The 19,895-nt window shown below is 40.7% G+C and overlaps 1 protein-coding gene and 1 long non-coding RNA gene across 3 annotated transcripts in view; one reads left to right on the top strand and one right to left on the bottom strand.

Annotated features, from left to right (window-relative positions):
* lpp (LIM domain containing preferred translocation partner in lipoma) overlaps positions 1 to 2,184 on the bottom strand; it is a 297,770-nt gene extending 295,586 nt beyond the window's left edge. For both annotated transcript variants that reach the window (XM_034706133.1, XM_034706143.1), the window contains exon 1: positions 1,711 to 2,184. The gene's annotated coding sequence lies outside the window, so the exon portion shown is untranslated. The remainder of the gene's footprint in view (positions 1 to 1,710) is intronic.
* Positions 2,185 to 12,669: 10,485 nt separating this feature from the next.
* On the top strand, positions 12,670 to 16,015 carry LOC117807187. Its single transcript, XR_004629925.1, has 4 exons — positions 12,670 to 12,862; positions 14,856 to 14,925; positions 15,267 to 15,402; positions 15,821 to 16,015. It is a non-coding gene; the product is annotated as an uncharacterized LOC117807187 (long non-coding RNA).
* The last annotated feature ends 3,880 nt before the right edge of the window (positions 16,016 to 19,895 follow it).

The raw sequence follows: 19,895 nt of genomic DNA, 5'->3' as shown, positions 1-19,895 counted from the left end.
TTTCAATCATAGCATCGGGCTGTGCTGCCTCCTGCTTCCTCCAACCATCTCTCTGACAGAGAAGACTTCATGTTATGAGAGGAATATGTGAACAAGAAACTTAGGAACATTTCAGAGACAGCACTCAAAAATGTTAGACATTTTCAGGGGAAAGCTCTTAAACTTTAGAGGGAATTGAAATAAATGAAAGACTTAACAATAAATGTGTTATTATGGATACAATTCAATCGCAACAAACAAGATTACAATACGGACTAATAACTAGAAACGTATGGGCTTAAGGCTGGGCTATACCTCTGCGTCAACCCTACACAGCAGAGGTCAACACACACGTGAGCACTACATACATGTACGTCGACGTCGCCTGTTTCCTTTTTCACAGTGATTCAGAGAGTGTTATGATAATGTAGAGCTGATACATGTTGCTGTTTATCATACAGACATGATTACATGAAGAATAGAGAGGAGAGAGGTGATTTTGGAGGAGGTGTGCTGCTGCTGCGTGCATAGGCCTCTGTGTGAGTACGGGAGCTACGCCGTCGATTTGACACAGAAGTATAAATCCAACTTTAGTTTGATTCATTCATTTGACCCATCCAGTGGATAACTTTCTATACTGAGGCGGGAGGATATAAGTCACTATTCAGAGTCTCAAACACACCACACTGCACATCTATATTGCAACAACAAATTGAACATCTAACTGTCAAATTCTAGACATGTTGATCATGTTTGGGCTTGCAGTGGTCACCTCTTTGGTACAGGCTCAGGAGATTAGACAGGAGTCCCCTGCAGAGACACTAAACTAGGGTTTAAACTTTGGGTGGGGCCTGTCTGTGCATTTCTGTGTCACAAATCAAAGCTGTTTGGGTTTCCTGTTTAGTCCTTTCATCTAAAGCAGGGGTAAAAGTACACTTAAGTCCTGTGCTGTGGAGATAGTCCACTGCTGTTTGGACATGTAGTGTTTTAACACTTTGCATTCACGTGTATAGTGTGGGACATGAGTAATAAAGCTATTGAACAGTTTTAAACCACATGTTCTCTCTCTGTGAAGTTCCACTCGTCTTTACAAACACGTACACAACGTGGCGAATCTACCCCTGCCGTAAACAAGCCCGGTCATCCTCTTATCTCTCCACCATGAACAAAGTAGCGCTGCGTAAAAGCGAGTAAACACTCTCTGCGCACAGTTTAATCCTGTAACGGGACACTTTGTAAATCAGGGCTTTATTTGTATGCTGAAGTGAAATGCACAGACATATTTGTGTGCAGAGGGGGGGGGGGCTCTCATGTTTCTCCTGTGACAGTCTGTCTTCCGCATTGCTCAGCAGCAGACCACTCGGCTAAAAACAGAAACACCAGAGACGCCCAGAGTCCCTGTTGGCAAAACTTGTTCACAATGTCTCACATTTTCAACGCGTGACTGAACCTGGCTCGGCTCTGGCTAAAGCGACAAGTTAGCTTGAGTATCCTCATGTAACATTAGTACCAGCCACGGCTATCGTGTGTAGTCCACGCCCTCATAGTGAACTCCGTCTGCGCTACAGTAGAAATCATATTATAGCCGCACAAGGCCGAACAAACTGAAGACGAGCTGCTGCAACGCTGAGGAAAAGCAGTCCTCCTTTAAGTTCCAGCAGCAGGTTAAACACAGCCGACAGTCCCGGAGAGGTTCACAGACACACAACAGAGCTCGACAGTTTCGCTTACCTCGCTTTCTAGGAACTGGAGCCAGAGGTTGAAATCCCACCAGAAAAAGTGAAACTTCTTGATCCAAATTCTGGGAGAGTTGTAGGCAGTGACGTCACGCCCTGAAATTCCAGCCTCAGTCTGAGTCAGTTCAGAGGTTTGCCCATGTAAGGCAGCAGGCCAGCGGTGTCACCCTGCAAGCCAGCCACAGCAGCCTGCACCAGAGCCTCTGTTTATGCACACCAGAGGATGTATGGAGCCGGGACACAATGAACGAGAGAACATGGGTGGTGTAATGCAGTAAACTCTGTGACCCTGGGATTGTGAAATCTTTGTAAACTGATATTTTCTGTATGAGGCAGGGCGCATACATGCAATTCATTGCAGTCGCTATTATGACTTGTCTACCAGTAAAGAGAAAGCCTGAAAACTGAAATGGAGAATTAAACTAATGAAACTGAAACTTCTGGTCAGATGGGGACTCACTCTAAAGTACGGAGGCCCAAAGAGGACATCCGCATTTTCAATCAATCAACCTTTATTTATACTCGACAGATCATTGAGGGGCAACCCTTATTTACAATGATATCGAGTCATTTACAGTGACATTTAGGAATAAAGTACCAAAACAAAAACAAACAAACAACAATGCATCAAGAGTATCAAAAGTCATCAAATAGGATACATTTTCTTTTCTTTTTTGTTTGTTTTTTTAGAGAAAAACAATTAAAAGTCCAATAAAATAACACAAATAAAAGGAGGTGTATGGGATTGACTATAAAAGCACTAAAATAGGAGGGGACTGTTGATTAAATGATACAATAAATATATACAGGTAAACCTAGCTAAACACAGCGGGTTGAAAGGTTGAAAATTAAGTGTCTAAATTGTCCAAGAGGTAAAAATGCATTTAATTCAAGACTCTGCTGCAACTTGTTCCAGGAATCCGGAGCAGAGAAACAAAAAGCAGTCTTTCCCAGTTCTGATCGAACTCAAGGAACATGCAGAAGCAGCTGGTTTGAGGTGCAAGTCTGATAAAAACGGTCTGGGTAATTTTCACATTGTAATCAGTCATTTCTGGTCGTTTTCTCAGGATCACTACTTACTTTTCTTGTTACTTTTCTCCAGGTAGCAACTCTGGTTTTCCCATGCTACTGAAGCAACTCCATCAAAATCACCAGCAGAGCCCTGTTTGGATGAAACTAAGTCAAAGGAAACAGAAAGTAACCAAAGTGGAACTCCTTAAAAGTACAAACGCTGTCGCATGTGAGTAGTCAAAGTTATCCAGCAATTACTGCACACAATATTGACACTGATTGGACATTTTGTGCATGCACCCCTGCATATTTCTTTATGGGTATCAACCATAGACTGTATAAATAATGGACCTAGTATCCCTGTCGTCACCCATCTATTCCTGAGCACTGTTTTGAAGCCAATCGGCGACGGCCATATTGGAAATGCGGAAATCAACCAGGCATAGTGTGATGTAAAGAGGCGGGGTTTGAGCCTCCTAGCCAACAGCTATGTGTTCCCATCCAGGAGTCAAGTCAGTCATGTCCTTATTTGGGCAAAACTCGTAATCTTAATATCTTCTGAACTTTCATGTTATAAAATAATTCACCCCCTGTACAGTCTGTGCCCATAGAGAAATGAGCTACGTAGAGCCAAGCCGTTTTTTGAACCAGGCTGTAAACATGTTTATTTCTGCTGTAAAGATCATCTTCTTTGAATTGGTGTGTATGTGGTTTCTGGTGTTTCTGCAGCCAGCCTCAAGTGGACGTTCGATGAATTGCAGTTCATAACACTTCCAAATGGGCTTCATATTTTTAGACCAGAGGTTGCTGCTTGGTATCAACATAATCTTTAAAAATATATATAAAAGTAGACATTATAACACAGAATAAGCACTTTGGGGCACGGATTTGGTCCAATGGCTAAATAACATGTCCAAGAAGCGGTTTGTCCGATTTCAGCCTGTGGCCCCTTTCCCACATGTCATTCCCCCCAATCTCTCTCCCTGTTTCCAGCTCTATCCACTGTCCTCCCCTCCAATAAAGGTGCAAAAGACCCTAAAATATAACTTAAAAAAAAAAAGAATAAGCACTTTGTAGCTGTCTCCTACCTCCTAGTCCGAGTTACAGACCACACTGGTGTAGCAGCAGTGCAGAATGTATTTGAATAATCAATCTAAAAATCAAGATAATAAAGCTCATTTTATTGCATTTATTTGATTCCCAAAACAAGACACCTGTAAGAACTGTTTCACATTGTTAATATGGACTGAGAAACTGCTCTTGAAATGAAAAAATATGCAATATTATTCAAAAAATGTGTACCTAAGTGCTTGATTTACATGAATTATTTAACATTTAGCATGATTATAAATGAAGTTTACGAAATTCAAAGCACATATGCATAAATGTCTAAATAATATAAAGATGCTGAATTGAGTAAAACACAATATCCAATATTGTGACAGACATATCAGCACTCAAACATGTATAAGAGTGTTCTGGTGTGTACCCAGATTTTAAGAAAAGTCTGATGAAAGTAGAATCTTCTTGAAAACTGCGTAAGTGGGATTTATGAACAAGTGTCTTCTGAGGATGGAGGGTGAATGAGGCCCATGGAGCTGCCTTTATAGTAATATTAATAAATAAGAACATTTAAAATAAATACAAATTGTAGACAGAGAGTACATGCAATAAAAATCACAATCAACATATGTTGCACGTTTAGATAGTCACATATTATCATGCCAGTATCACAGCTGCATATAGTACTATCACCTTACCTTGTGTTTAAAAAGTGAACCGTAACATATTTGCACTTTATGTTCTCTACATTTTAAATTGCATCGTAATTTTAACTATATTCTAATGTGTATTTATGTCTGCACAGATTTAAACAGTGGTTATTTGATATTTTTTCATGCTTGTTTTAAGCTGAATAGTGCAGGGCTCTCTTTATAATGGGTGACTTTTTTCAGGTACCTACTGGAAACATAAGGTCATTGATCAAAGGGCTTTAAAGTTACAGATCACTTCCAGTCTACACAGAGCACTCATCCAGTGAAGTGTGAATTGCCACTTGCAGTAATTTGAACAGATTTAAATAAACACACAATGTGTTTCATGCTACAGTGTTATCACCACTGTCATGCACTGTCTGTCTTCTGGAACCGTGAGAAAAAGTTCATGCCTGTGCTGCACTTTGACCTCACAGTGTGACTGATTTGTTAACTATAATCTGAGTGTTAGGCTCACTTTTCGCTGTGTGAATACTTTTCATACATTCAAAGATTGTATAACAGTCAGTGGGGAAGGTAATTTAGTCTTTATTGTTACCAGGCAAGAAGCACACATACTAAACCACACAAAAGCAACTGACAGGGCAAATATTACATTTCTATTTTCTGTCTGTTTATGACACGCACTGCCTCTGTGCTCAACAAATGCTCAAAGACAAAATGTCAAACGAGACACTTGGCCGGATGTGATTCATCTATCTTTCGTTTGTTATTGTCGTTTATTATTTTCAGTCATAGTTTCTTAACTCTAGCTATGATTGGTAAGCATTGTTGTGCATGCTTGAATGCACTGCAAATGTGCAAAAGGCCTTTGTGTTTGTATGTTATGGTCACGTAGTCAAAAAAGTGTGTGAAGCTTTCTATACGCCACTCTTTCTGTTTTGAAGTGTCCACAGATGTGCAGTATATTTATACAGGTATGAATTAGAGAGTCTGAAAGGGATAAAGGTTGGTTTAAATTAGAGAATAACGTCATGTCATGTCACGTCGCATCATGTCATGTCACCTCATGTCATGTCATGTCATGTCCCGTCACATCACATCACGTCACGTCGAGTCATGACATGTAACGTAACGTCACATTATGTAATGTCACATTATGTAATGTCACATTATGTAATGTCACATTATGTAATGTCACATTATGTATCGTCACTTCACGTATCGTCACTTCACGTATCGTCACTTCACGTATCGTCACTTCACGTATCGTCACTTCACGTATCGTCACTTCACGTATCGTCACTTCACGTATCGTCACTTCACGTATCATCACTTCACGCATCGTCACTCCACGTATCGTCACTTCACGTATCGTCACTTCACGTATCGTCACTTCACGCATCGTCACTTCACATATCGTCACTTCACATATCGTCACTTCACGCATCGTCGCTTCATGTATCGTCACTTCACATATCGTCACTTCATGTATCGTCACTTCACATATCGTCACTTCACATATCGTCACTTCACGTATCGTCACTTCATGTATTGTCATTTCACGCATCGTCACTTCACGTATCGTCACTTCACGTATCGTCACTTCATGTATCGTCACTTCACGTATCGTCACTTCACGTATCGTCACTTCACGTATCGTCACTTCACGTATCGTCACTTCACGCATCGTCACTTCATGTATCGTCACTTCACATATCTTCACTTCACGCATCGGCATTTCACGTATCGTCACTTCACGCATCGTCACTTCACGTATCGTCACTTTACGTATCGTCACTTCACGTATCGTCACTTCACGTATCGTAACGTATCATCACGTCATCACGTATTGTTGTATCACGCATCGTCACGTATTGTCACGTATTGGCGCTTCATGTATCATCACTTCACATATCGTCACGTCAATTATCCTCACGTCAAGTATTCTCACGTCACGTTTCATCACGCAGCGTCAGGTATTGTCACGTATTGTCACGTTATGTAAGGTCACTTACCGTAACATACGGTACCGTTAAGTATGGTCACGCCACATGAGGTTACTCCTAGTCACGTCCAGAATATTATGTAAAGTCACGTCATGTAACGCCACGTAACATCACGTCTCGTCATGTAACATAACATTATGTAACGTCACGTTATTTCACATCACATCATGTCACGTCATGTAACGCCATGTCATGTCACATCATGTCATGTCACATCATGTCACATCATGTCATGTCACATCATGTCATGTCACATCATGTCATGTCACTTCATGTCATGTCACGTCATGTCACATCAAGTCATGTCAGGTCATGTCACATCATGTCATGTCACATCATGTCATGTCACATCATGTCATGTCACATCATGTCATGTCACGTCATGTCACATCAAGTCATGTCAGGTCATGTCACATCATGTCATGTCACATCATGTCATGTCACATCACATCATTTAATGAAACGTAATGTCACGTCATGTAACGTCATGTCACATCGTGTCATGTCACATTATGTCATGTCACATCATGTCATGTCACATCATGTAATGAAACGTAATGTCACATCATGTTACGTCATGTCACATCATGTCATGTCAAATCATGTCATGTCACATCACATCATGTAATGAAACGTAATGTCACATCATGTTACGTCATGTCACATCATGTCATGTCACATCATGTCATGTCACATCACATCATGTAATGAAACATAATGAAACGTAATGTCACCCAATGTAACGTCATATCATATCACGTCATGTAATGAAACGTTATGTCACCCAATGTAACGTCATATCATATCACGTCATGTAAGGAAACATAATGTCACCCAATGTAACGTCATATCACATCACGTCATGTAATGAAACGTAATGAAACGTAATGTCACCCAATGTTACATCATGTCACATCACGTCATGTAATGAAACGTAATGTCACCCAATGTAACATCATATCACATCACGTCATGTAATGAAACGTAATACCACGTCATGTAACGTCATGTAACGTCATGTAACGTCATGTCACATCACGACATGTAATGAAACGTAATGAAACGTAATGTCACCCAATGTAACATCATGTCACATCACATCATGTAATGAAACGTAATGTCACGTTATGTGACATCACATAAGGTAAGGTAACATCATGTCATTAAATATAAGATCAGAAGTATTTATGTAAAAGAATGTATGTGACATTATTTAAGGTAACATATTGTAACTTACCCGACACAACGTAATTTTACACCACATAACTTCAGGTCACGTTGCGTGGCATGCAGTTATATTTTTAGGGTTATTTATCACAACCTCTGATGTATGCAATATAATACAATTAACATGATACATTGTAACTCAATGTAATGTTGTGAAGTATTGCTCAATGTAGCGTGATGTAGCGTAGTGTAGTGTAATATTGTACGGGGTCACAAAAAGATCCTAAACCAAAAAGTAGGTCAGATCAGATTTTTTTCATCAGTAACCACAGGTAACAAAGACTGCCTTCTTCTTTGCATGGGATAGTTTCACATGGGACAGGTGCTGGCTTGCTATTTCAACTAACTTAACACCACTACAACGCAAATTTTATATTTTGGGTAATATTTTTCATAACACCTGTTTCTCTCTTCATTTGCATGCTATTATTTCTGCTGTGCAAAATGCCTCCTTTGACAGCGATCACACTTTAATCAGTATTTTTTTTTAAAGGATTTTCTCATTTTTGGTGAAATGTTCCTCTGGCAAGTATATCTTTTTTGAAAACTCTAGTTTATAATGACTGAGCTTCTGTGTAGACTCGTTATCGTCTGCTTCACATGAATTTGGACTTGTTTTGCCGCTTCTCGTGTGTCAAAGCTCAAAAAGCGTCAGATGTTTGATTCATGCAAACCACGATCAGATGTCCAACAAAGCTGTTGCCTCATGTGGGCTTTACCTGACCTCAGTGATCTTTGCTATGCAAACTAGACTATTACTCTGTGTGCTCACGATTACATGCAAATACCATAACTGCTTTTTCACCTCTGATTTGGTTCTCCTTGTTGTATCACGGTGCTCCCATTCATGATACTGCATTGTAAGTCTTGTGTTTTCTCACATGCCAGTACCTTCAGATATTGTTGACTTTATCTCTTTTGAATTAAGGATGAATGATCTAATTACAGATTGGTTTCTTTGAGCAACTTCAATGAAAATATTTACAGAAATTGAAGCTCTGTCAGTCTTTTTAGGCAGCAAAGAATCATTCATCCTGAGACCTATTTTTTACTGACAATTCTTACTTCACTGCAACTGATTACATTGTGCTCCAAGCTGTGAGTACACTTTTTTCTCCTGTGCATGAAGGAAGCATAAACAGCACTTGCAGATCGTGCACGCTGATAAAAAGCAAACGATTTGAGCTATTTTAGTGTCTTATACCCGTGCATCCCCTCGTCTCCAGGTTCCAGGGCACACTGAAAAAGGTAATCTCATTTGTAATGTGTGACAGCTTATTTGCAAGTGTGCACACTGGCAATTTCTTAATGGGCCCGCCAGTGATTCTTCTTCCACTGATTTCAAACAGACACCCTGGAACAGTTTAGACGACACATGCCATCGCCTGTGAACTCAAGTTATCAATCAAGCACCAATTAACATGCTTGGTTAGAGGAAATCAAGGGCTCTTTGATGTTTGGCAGTTAGGGACTACGCATGTCACTGATATGATGGGCTTCAATTTTACCCTCACTGTACCAAAACATATGAAAAGAAATGTGCTCATGGGTCCGCCACAATAGATAATTCGCAGCAGTGATATGTTTGATCTAACTCTGTCACATTTGACTTCACTTATTTTAGCTTCAGACAGTAAATATAGCACTGAAAGGAAAGTCAAACACCTCGTTTGTCATAATTTAGTGTTTCAATTGTTCCAGCGCGGAAATCCTGTTTTATTTGCTGGTTGTAACACTGTCTTCTCCCCCACACCACTTCCTCTGCAGTAGGTAAACCTCAAACACTAAATGCAGCAGCTGCACAGTCGATGTGCGCTTCCGCACAGAAGTGAGTGAAAGCATGTGTTTAGCACCTCCATGCTGAATAAGAAAACCGGAAAGTAATTGTCCTCTAAACACTGCTCTCTTAGTTTCCAAAAGGCCCAGCTTTCAGGAATCGACGCCTGATTATGACAATGTTTACATGATGCAGGTTTCATTCTGTCTCGTGAAAGCAGACGAGTCGAATGATGTTTTTGTTAATTTGTGGGAAATGTCATTTGGTATCTCACTAAAATCATTGTCAGAAGGCAGGCAAGTCCAGGTGCTTTGCTCAAAAACAACACAGAGATCTGTGCAGAAAAGACAAAAACAACAAATGTGTCTGGGTGCTATGTATGCTGTGTTAATTAGAGCTGAGATAGAGGAGATTAGTCTTCAAGCACAACCATATTACAGAGAGTCATGCCAAATAAGGAAAAAACAAAAGTAGGAGACAGGCAGGCTCACTACAAAAACAATGTCCCAAAGCTACTAATCAAACAACTCCCAATCTAGATCTAGACCTCAGATTACACTAATGAATTCTAATTCCTATGTTTTAGCATGTAAATATGTATTAAAACGGTAGACAGAGACAATCCCTGCCTACAGCAAAGGTTTTAGCATAAATGATCCGTGCTTGTGAGCTTCAAGCTGCACCTTTGAAGCGTTTTTACAGCAGCAGCAGGATTTTGTCGTCGTATCCTTAAATCAGTTTTTTTTTGGGGCTTGCCATTTAAAATGGCATTTATTTTTTTCAATGAGCATTATGGATCCAGCTGGCTCTGTTCCTCAGCAACAACAGAGTAGTTAAGCACTCAGTCTGGTTGATATTATCGACCTGAATCCTGGACAACACACGCTGCCATCAGGACAGCATCGTTTCAATAACATTTTAAAATAAATGGAAGAATAATTCACTAAATCGCTGATCTTTTGTGAACCGATAAAGTTTTTGTGGCAGGAAGCAGAGGCCTGCAGGCGGAACAGGCACAATATTTTAAGTGTTGGATGCAGAGGGGGTCAGAAGTGTTTCCTTAAAAAAAATCAATTACCATGACAGTGGTGTTGAAAGTATTTAAGCTGTGTAGTAAGAACATTTGGAGATTCAAGGCAAGGCAAGGCAAGGCAAGGCAAGGCAAGGCAAGGCAAGGCAAGGCAAGGCAAGGCAAGGCAAGGCAAGGCAAGGCAAGGCAAGGCAAGGCAAGGCAAGGCAAGGCAAGGCAAGGCAGCTTTATTTGTATAGCGCATTTCATACACGAGGGCAACTCAATGTGCTTTACATTAACACATTAAAAGCATTGGAGACATTCAGACAAGCATATAAGAACACAATTAAAATGACGAATATAAATTCAAAGCTAGGGCCCAGAAAGTTTCAGCTGATAATCGGCCTTCTGCAGACACGACTCATATTTTAGGATTAAAGTGAGATGTAGATTTTAAGAAGCACAGAGCACCATCAGGTGAGTAATAGTGACTGAACAAATAAACTGACTCAATATTGTCAGCAAGAAAGCAATGAGACTGTTAGCATACCTCAGGTCAGAGCTACAAAAGGCTTTAGCAGGAAAACTGTTAGTGTACAATATTCAACAAGCAGGCCTTCCATACATTTACTCAGGTGAACTTAATTGTGAGGACTTGCTTGTTGTTTCTAACTGACTGTGTATAAAGAGGGACAACAGGCCTTCTCTTCCCTTTGTAAAAAGTGAAGCCAAAATACCCCTGCACTGGGACGTATTTTGGAGCCCAGGGATGAACAGTAAGCAATCCAGCTGCTGAGGCTGTAGGATTGATGTCACAACCCTCACCCTCACCAAAACACACATTTAAGTTACTGATAAAACTTAAGATCTTTGAGATCAGTCCAGTCAAGAGGAGAACAGATTCCTGATGATGTTAAATTCAATGACTCTTGTGTGACTGTTCGTTCCGTTTCCACCCTCCGCCCCAACTCCACTTTGCTAATCCAGTAAAAAACAGAGCTGTCAATCATGCACCACTTCCTAAGTAGAAGTGAACTTCCCTGACAAATGAAGCTAAGTGTAAGTTCGAGCAGGAAGACTGTTTCACACTCATTCAGTCATCAATACTTAAGTCATCTTTCATTCCCATCAATCCCTCACTCTATCGCTTTCTTACTGGAGATATGCTGTTTATGGATGTTACCTTCTTCAAGAACTAGCCAACCACATCTAGCCTCAATCTCTATTGACCAATCATTCTGCACGTCCAGAAATTTGAACCTGATGCCAATTGGTTTATTTAATTTCATAAAAATCTATAGCATCTGGCATTTTGACATAACTTTTGTCCTTCAAAGTCTTTACAAGTTGTTGTACTACCTGCCTTAAAGAAATCACAACACTGATGAACGTACCTTAAAAGCCTTATGAGCCTGTAAAGTGTCTTATTTGTCTTTTGTAGAGATGTTTATGTGTAAAATATGAAGTGAAATGGGAATTTCACAGCCTGGACAAGATAACCAACAACTTCCTCAGCGTCTTCAAACTAACATCCTCACAGATTGGTACGATGTAACCCAAACTCAGGCGTTTACTCAGTTTATCAGTTCCTCAAGCTTTGATTTGTTGGTCAGGAAACACTGTTCCTAATTCTTCTCAGACCTGTTCCTGTATTAGGTTCGAGTGGACCAGCTTCCTTGGACCATAAACCATGCTAGCATTCCTCTTCTGGGAAACTGCAAACATAACAGGGACACATTCCTACAACGTGAGGGCTTGTTAGACTGCACTCGACCTGCAAACACAGACACGATGGCTTCCTGTCCGAGAGCATGTAACCATGAATATAACACTAAAGTCTGAAGAGTTCAGTTTAACTCAAAGATTTTCACTGAAAAGAGAAATTGAAGTAAATTCACCCAAGTATTCCTACAAGACGCCACCATCTGTTTGTTGTGTTTGATTATTGAGCATACAAAATTTAGAGGGTTTCTGCAACAAACATTCATTTTTAATGCACTGTTGGTCTACAGCAAAGTAATGACAAAGCTGGCAGTGTTCAAAGTCAGGGGATTTATGAGGTAACGACAAAATCAAGATCAAGTTTTGATTAGTGTAAGTCACAAGTTTTATGTTAAATATAACAACTACTAGGAGTGATATTTCCAGACACAATCACAGGAACAGCAGCTTGACTTGTATTCTTCCCTGTGCAGTGGACAGGAGGAGCTGGGTTGGTGTAAAGGCGGCAGGTTTGGACCATAGACTCTAAAACATGGACTAGAGGGGGCGTTTTGAAGCTCAACGATGGCGGTCACCAAACTGTAAATGCAGGCTCAACCCAACTTTCAGTAAACCTGGAAACAGGCAAAGAGCTGGAGTCTGTCAGCCCAGATGTACCCCTGGATATGCAGAATGTATGTATACTATTAGCTACTTTATTACCTTAACAGACGTGGTACTGATCAATTCACACCCTGTATAGCGTGTACAAATTTGGAAATGAGCGATACAGACCAAAACTGTTTTTTGAACCAGGCTGGAAACATGTTGGATTTTGCTGTAAAAATGAGCACCTTAACACTGGACCCAATGGAGTTTCTTTGGCTTTTGGAGCCTGCCTCTAGTGGACACTCATGGAGCTGCAGTGTTTTGGCATTGGTTTAATTTTCAGCACCTAAAGTTGCTGCTTGTTCTGGAGATCTGAACACACAGACAGAAAAGGAAAAGAGGTCCAGAGTCTTTCCAACTGTCTGGTTGTGTCTGATTTAGTTCATTTGCTGAAAGTCTACACATGTCCACAAGGTACTGATCTCTAGCTAATGTAAGCTAGCGTTGGTATCCTTGTCCATATGGCTATTTTGAATTTTCTAAACGGTTATAGGCCGATGACGTTAATGTATTATATATGTGACAAATGGACTTGTTATGGTTCAGCGCCTGCTCACAAAATATATCATGAATTCTTGGCTAATGGCACGGTTAAGAAGAGTGCAGCATTTGTACAGAAACTTACCTTACTTACAAAATGTACCTATCGTAAGTAGAAGTAGACTCACACTCAAACTAGTTTTGAGCAGGAGTAGTGTGTTTTAAACTCAGGAAGTGTACTGTCTGAAATATGATCCGATATGACCTGATCTGGCCTGATGTAAATATGTGTTAAAGGTGACATATCATGCAAAATGGACTTTTTAATGGTTCTCTACCTGAAATATGTTTCCCTGGCATGTCTACAAACCCCCCGAGAATGAAAAAAATCCATTCTGCCCCTGTTCTGATTTCTCCACCTTTCTGTAAATGTGTGTGAAACGAGCCGTTTCAGACTTCCGTGTTTTTGTTACGTAACAACAATATCTGGTCTGTCACGGAGTCAGAGCTCGGAGCTTGTTCAGCCCATAGACTGTATAAAATAATACTGAATCCTTCCTCTGTTTTTCATTACCTGCACAAATGTGTGCTAACAAAGAGCTTAGGAGGGAGGCATGCTAGTTGTAGGCTGTCTTAATAAACACAAAGGTCGGTTTTACTCCCCACGTCTGCAGATTTGAAGATCTAGTGGATGATTTTTATTTATCATGGATAAGTGCTAGCGCTAGTTAGCATAGCTACATAGCTACATGTCGTAGCTGTAGCTGTGTACCAAGACACACGTCGACATACTGACAAATAAAACAACAAGAAACACTAAATCTGTGACCAATCCTTCAGAAAAGGTCCCGCTGCCTTTCTGGCAGAGGTCGGTTTTACTCCCCACGTCTGCAGATTTGAAGATCTAGTGGATGATTTTTATTTGTCATGGTTAAGTGCTAGCGCTAATTAGCATAGCCACATAGCTACATGTTCGTAGCTGTGTACCAAGACACACGTCTACATACTGATAAATAAAAACACAAGAAACACTAAATCTGTGACCAATCGTTCCTGCTACAGGCGGCTCTCCGTCAGGATCAGATTCTGGATCTGATTCAGAGGGTTGAAGTAACGTGATCTCTGAGCAGCCGTGTATATTCAGCCAACATGTAAACATTAGATCAACATGCTGGACAGCCGAGGCCACATCCACTTCCTGAGGGGGCGTGGTCAGAGAGAAAACAGAGTGTTCTGAGGAGGGCTGAAGAAGAGGGTTTTTCAGGCAGACCAAAATCTGATTTCAAAGTGTTTTTTTGAGCACAAATTTTAAAGACATGTTTTGGGGACCTCTTAGACCAATATATATTGATGAAAAAAGCGTGATATGTCACCTTTAACCCTCAGAGAAGGAGAATCTGAAGTCTCTCTTTCTATAATATTCTCCAGCAATTTTCAGTTTGATTGCTGTTTTTAATGTCTCTCTGTTTTATCGAATGAGGTAATGTTATAGTTCTCAATGTAAACATTTAGAAGTTGATTCTTCCCTTTTTATTGAAGGTTGTCTAATCAGCTTATATATGCAGTGCTGCCACCTATAGGACTGGAGTGGAACAAGGAGAGGATGCAGGTAAGGCAGTGAGATTTGTGCACAGCCATAATAAGTAGAGGTCTTGGTATGTCATCAAAATAATAAAACCCTACAGCACATATTCTTTAAAACATTAGATTGCATCTCTGAGTATTTGTTCTTTCTATAAATCTCAAGTTTAGAGAAACATAGACCAAAAAAGAATGCTTCAAACACATTTTAATCACGACTAAGAAGCTCTCTCTCATGAAAGACTTCCAAAATGTTTGCTGAAGAAACACGATCCTTGAATGTCTGTCAGAAGCGTCACTTTGAATCATCCGTCATATTTAGCCTGTCTCTCTCAGGACTGTTTTTTCTCTTCATTCTGTAAATGCCAGCTATAATGCAGAGCATAAGATTGGGCACTCGTGACCTTTATTGGAGCCGATAGCAGCCGGCATGGATACCAGGGAGCTCATGTTGGCACAACAATGGGTAGTAGTGCAGCTAGATTACAGATCTACGTGATAACAGGTAAGTGAAAATGACAAGCAAGCAAATACCCTGTACTAATGTGATACTCACCTGATGTGCACTGTCTTAGAAAGGTTATCATATAATAATAAATATAGGTATGTTTACACACAGTCAGCCAGGGACAGCTCCAGGAAACTGCACCAATTAAACATATCAGACTGTTTGTCCGAGGTTTGAGCTGTAAAACATAAATAGACAGCACACATAAATAACTGAATTTTCAAAATGGAAGGGAAAAGTTATTTTCTGTCATATAAGCAACAATTTTGGTTCTTATTGACATGTTGAAGGTTTGAACACATGAGTTACATTTCTGTAAAAATGTTACCTCAGGCTTTAAAACGCTCTGAAAATGAGGAGTCTAACATTTGTTGCTCTTTCGTGTTAGCTAGACTCACATTTCTTTGCATGGCAGCTCTGCTCAGGACTGCTGACCAGATGAAGCAGCGCTCATAACGGTTGCAAACAGAAGTCGTCACCAAGCAGCAACCTCCAGTGAGCAAGAAACTGCAGTTCTTCGAGTGTCCACTTGAGGCTGGCTCCAAAAGCCAAAGAAACCCCATCAGAGCCCATATCCAAACGTCCATCTGCTGAATTAAACATGTTTATAGTCTTGGACAAAAACAGGTATGGTCTCTTAAATGGACTTGTACTTATAGTCTGTCTGACCACTCATAGCTCTTTTACACTACTCGTCACATTCACCCATTCATACCCATTCACTCACTGATGGTAGAGGCTGCTATAAGGCGTTTTTCGACCAGAGGAACTTTACCCCGGGACTAGGGACTAGGGCCCTGCAGTCAAAACGCAGACAACAATGGGGGGCACAGAACCTTTTAGTTCAGGGTAAAGTAGTTCTGGGGGCTGAAAGACCCCGGAACTCTTGGTCGAAATGCACCTATAGTAAGGGGCCAGTATTAGCTCATCTCATTTGCACACATTAGGCGTTTTTCGACCGCAGGAACTCTACCCCGGAACTAGGGACTTTACCCCTGAACTACATGCGTTTCGAACGAAGGAACCAGAGTCTAAATTTAGTTCAGGGGTAGAGAACCCCCCCCCCCCCCGAAATGCCCCTGCTTGGTGGGTAGTACTTTTAAAAGGTCCTGGGACTTTCGGTTGAACGTAATGGTATTTGTGAAGTTTACACAGCTGTTGAAACACAGAGAGTTCCTGGGAATTTAGTTTTTTATTAAGATTTCAAAATATTATTTCAGTTTCGCGGTCGAAACGCAGACAACAATGGGGGGCACAGAACCTTTTAGTTCAGGGTAAAGTAGTTCTGGGGGCTGAATGGCCCAGGAACTCTTGGTCGAAATGCACCTATAGTAAGGGACCATCAGTATTAGCTATTCTCATTTGCGTTTTTCGACCGCAGGAACCCCTGAACTACAAGTGTTTCCAACAAAGGAACCAGGGTCTAAATTTAGTTCGGGGGTAGATAATTTCCCCCCTGAAATGCCCCTGCTTGGTGGGTAGTACTTTTCAAAGGTCCTATGACTTTAGGTTGAACGTAATGGTATTTGTGAAGTTTACACAGCTGTTGAAACACAGAGAGTTCCTGGGAATTTAGTTTTTTATTAAGATTTCAAAATATTATTTCAGTTCGGGGTCGAAACGCAGACAACAATGGGGGCAAAAGAACCTTTAGTTCCGGTGGCAAAAAGACCCCGGAACTCTTGTTTGAAATGCACCTATTCACACACCGCTGAGCAACAGCGGGAGCAATTTGGGGTTCAGTGTCTTGCACTTCAGCATGTGACTGCTGGAGCTGGGATCGAACCGCCAACCTTTCTTTATATGTGACAACTCTGGAGTCTTCATAACATATCTGTGAGTGTGGTAGAGTTGGTCCTCCTTGAATCAAAAGATTGGGCGTTTGATCTTGTGGTTGACTGAACCAGGCTGTGAACATGTTTCATTTGCTTAAAAAAGAAAAAAAAGTCATTTCAAAACAGCAGCTAATGAGGCTCCCTTGGTTTTTACAAGGAAGCCTCAAGTGGTCACTAGAGGAACTGTAGTTTTTTGCACATCTGGATTGGCTTCATTTTAAACTTTCTATTTTACAGCAGAGGATGTTGCTTGTTATTTTTCAAGGCCTTTTTGTCAGCCTCTGTATACGGGCTGCGTGCGTAAATCACAAAGCTAAACTGCACCTTGATGCCGCTCGGTCTTTACGTTAATTCTTTTCAACTTACCTCTGCACAACCAATCAGAATAAGTTGGGCTTTCAGGGGGAGGGGCCTCAAGGAGACAGGAGTGAAAACAAATGGTTTCAGACAGGAGCTGAAATGAGGGGTTTTACTGCCAGTTATGAGATAAGATGGGTTTTCTTTGAGCTATGAATGATGCAAAGCTTCTCTTGTGCAGCTGGAAGTAAGTATGATGCGTCCTCTTTAATAACATACAGACTGCATCACTGGTTTTATGATGTGTTATGCAGACAGTGTGGGGTCAGTGTTGTCGTCTTCCAGACCATGTGTTTTTGTTTTTTTTCGGGCCCTGCTGATCTGAATAATTCGAAGGCATGCTGTACAGAGCGAGGATGCTGTGAATACTTGATCTTACATTTCTAAGGAAAAGAAGCCGGAGATATGAGCTCTGTATGGAGGGAAAAAAACAAATACACATTTCATGGAATCAAACCGAGTTTGCATCTAGAAGGTTGCTTCGATAAAAAAGGTCCGTTTTAAAGAATTTGGTTGATCCCTCTTTTGTTAATTTGATGCAGGCCGAAATTACATCAGATGACAGCATAATCCAACATCATTATCAACATCAAAATGTTTGGCCCGGGGCCGACGTCAGCCCAGCCTCTGTAACGGGATGATATGGATTACACTTTGCAAACCGACCTTGCCCCCCTCTCATTTTTATGCCTGCCAGTCAAACACAGTGATGACCATGTGCATCGCATCGCTGCTGCAGAATAAAACCCAAATATCCCTCTGATGATTAAGGTCACTCATACGCTGCTGTACGGAAGCCATCCTCTTATAAGCCCCACAGAACAGGGAGGGGGGGTGATGTATTGGACTCCTGTCTGTCTTTATGTTTGTGTTGTTATTCGTCTTGTGCACAGGTTCTCTTTGCCTCACTGTGGTGAGAGCACTGATCAAACTTTTCCTGTGAGGCAGTGTGACCTGTTGTTGGCTTCCATTTGTGTGTCAGTTCAGAGATTTAAGCTCCTTCATGAGAAGTTTATCCCGGGATCACGGGGATCCGAGGGCTCACCGGTCATTTGCCGTCACTATCCCGAGAGCTCAGATTGTTGAGGCCGCTTTATTCTGAAATATGATGGAAATGTGTTGGACTAATTTGGCTTTAGCAGGATTGGCTGAATATTAGTCCACTCATCCAGTGGATTATCCCATGGCTGCAATGAACATACTGTACAGATCTGTCAAACGCCCATATACATCTCATTTTCCCTCCAATGTTTGCTTTGAATTCTTGTTTAAGGGCACACGTTCTGATGCATCATCTCCTCTTTTTCTGCACTGATGACAGCACTCATAAGCAACACAGCGCCTGATGCTGACACAGTAAAGCTGTGCAGCATGTAGCTCTGTTAATAGCAGGAGCTTTGGGAGTTCTTACCCGCTGAGGTGAGCTTATCTGCACAGACAGCATGTGTATTCATTTAATCTGAGTTCAACATCAGGTGTCAGGAACGATTACACACTGATTCTAGAGCTCACTGAAACTGCTGCTTTTTATATTGACACTATGGATTCATGTGCTTAAAAGGGTTTTATCACAGCTGAAAAAGGGCCAAATATGTTTTGCTTCTGCTACTGGAAAAACACAAATTACTTCACTTTGATAACATGACATTACACTCTACCTGTTTGATGTTGACAAAAGTGGTTTAAAAAATCCTTTTGGCTCAGATACGAGGATTTCCTCAAACTTCTTCTTCGCTGTTTCCAGATTTTTATACATAATTCTCCCTCCTGCAGACAGTTGACCAGCACTTCAACACTGAATTATATGTCTAATCTTTTTTTGCACATTTGCACCTCCTAAATTATAAATTATTACACTTCACACTTATTATATCAGATTTTTCTAACATTTTTGCACAGATATAAAAATAATGTCCAGGATTTTCTTCCCCAGTTTTCTTTCCAAAAGTTACCTCGTTCTGTCAGTCTTTTGCAATCACTTACACCTTAAAACAACGAAACACAAATGAATCTTTCTTATGACAAGAAGCTTCATCCTGAATGTATGTTTATATAATACTTCAAAACATGTAGCACTTAAAGGAGCATTTCCCCAGAATTTGAATTTACTCTTTTAATACTTTCCTTCTTTACTTCCCCTCCAGCAGCCACATTGTTCTTCCACTTTGCATTGGTGATACAGCAATCAAAACACAAGCATGATTTCATCTGTTGCAACCACATGATTTGCACTTTTGCAACTGCAAACTACAAAATATTTCAATACTATGCAGCTTCAATCTCAAAATATAATATTGC

Source organism: Notolabrus celidotus, chromosome 2 (genome assembly GCF_009762535.1).
Source record: "Notolabrus celidotus isolate fNotCel1 chromosome 2, fNotCel1.pri, whole genome shotgun sequence".
Classification (NCBI taxonomy): domain Eukaryota; kingdom Metazoa; phylum Chordata; class Actinopteri; order Labriformes; family Labridae; genus Notolabrus; species Notolabrus celidotus.
Note: the sequence above shows the minus strand (reverse complement) of the source record. Positions and strands in the feature narration are given on the sequence as shown.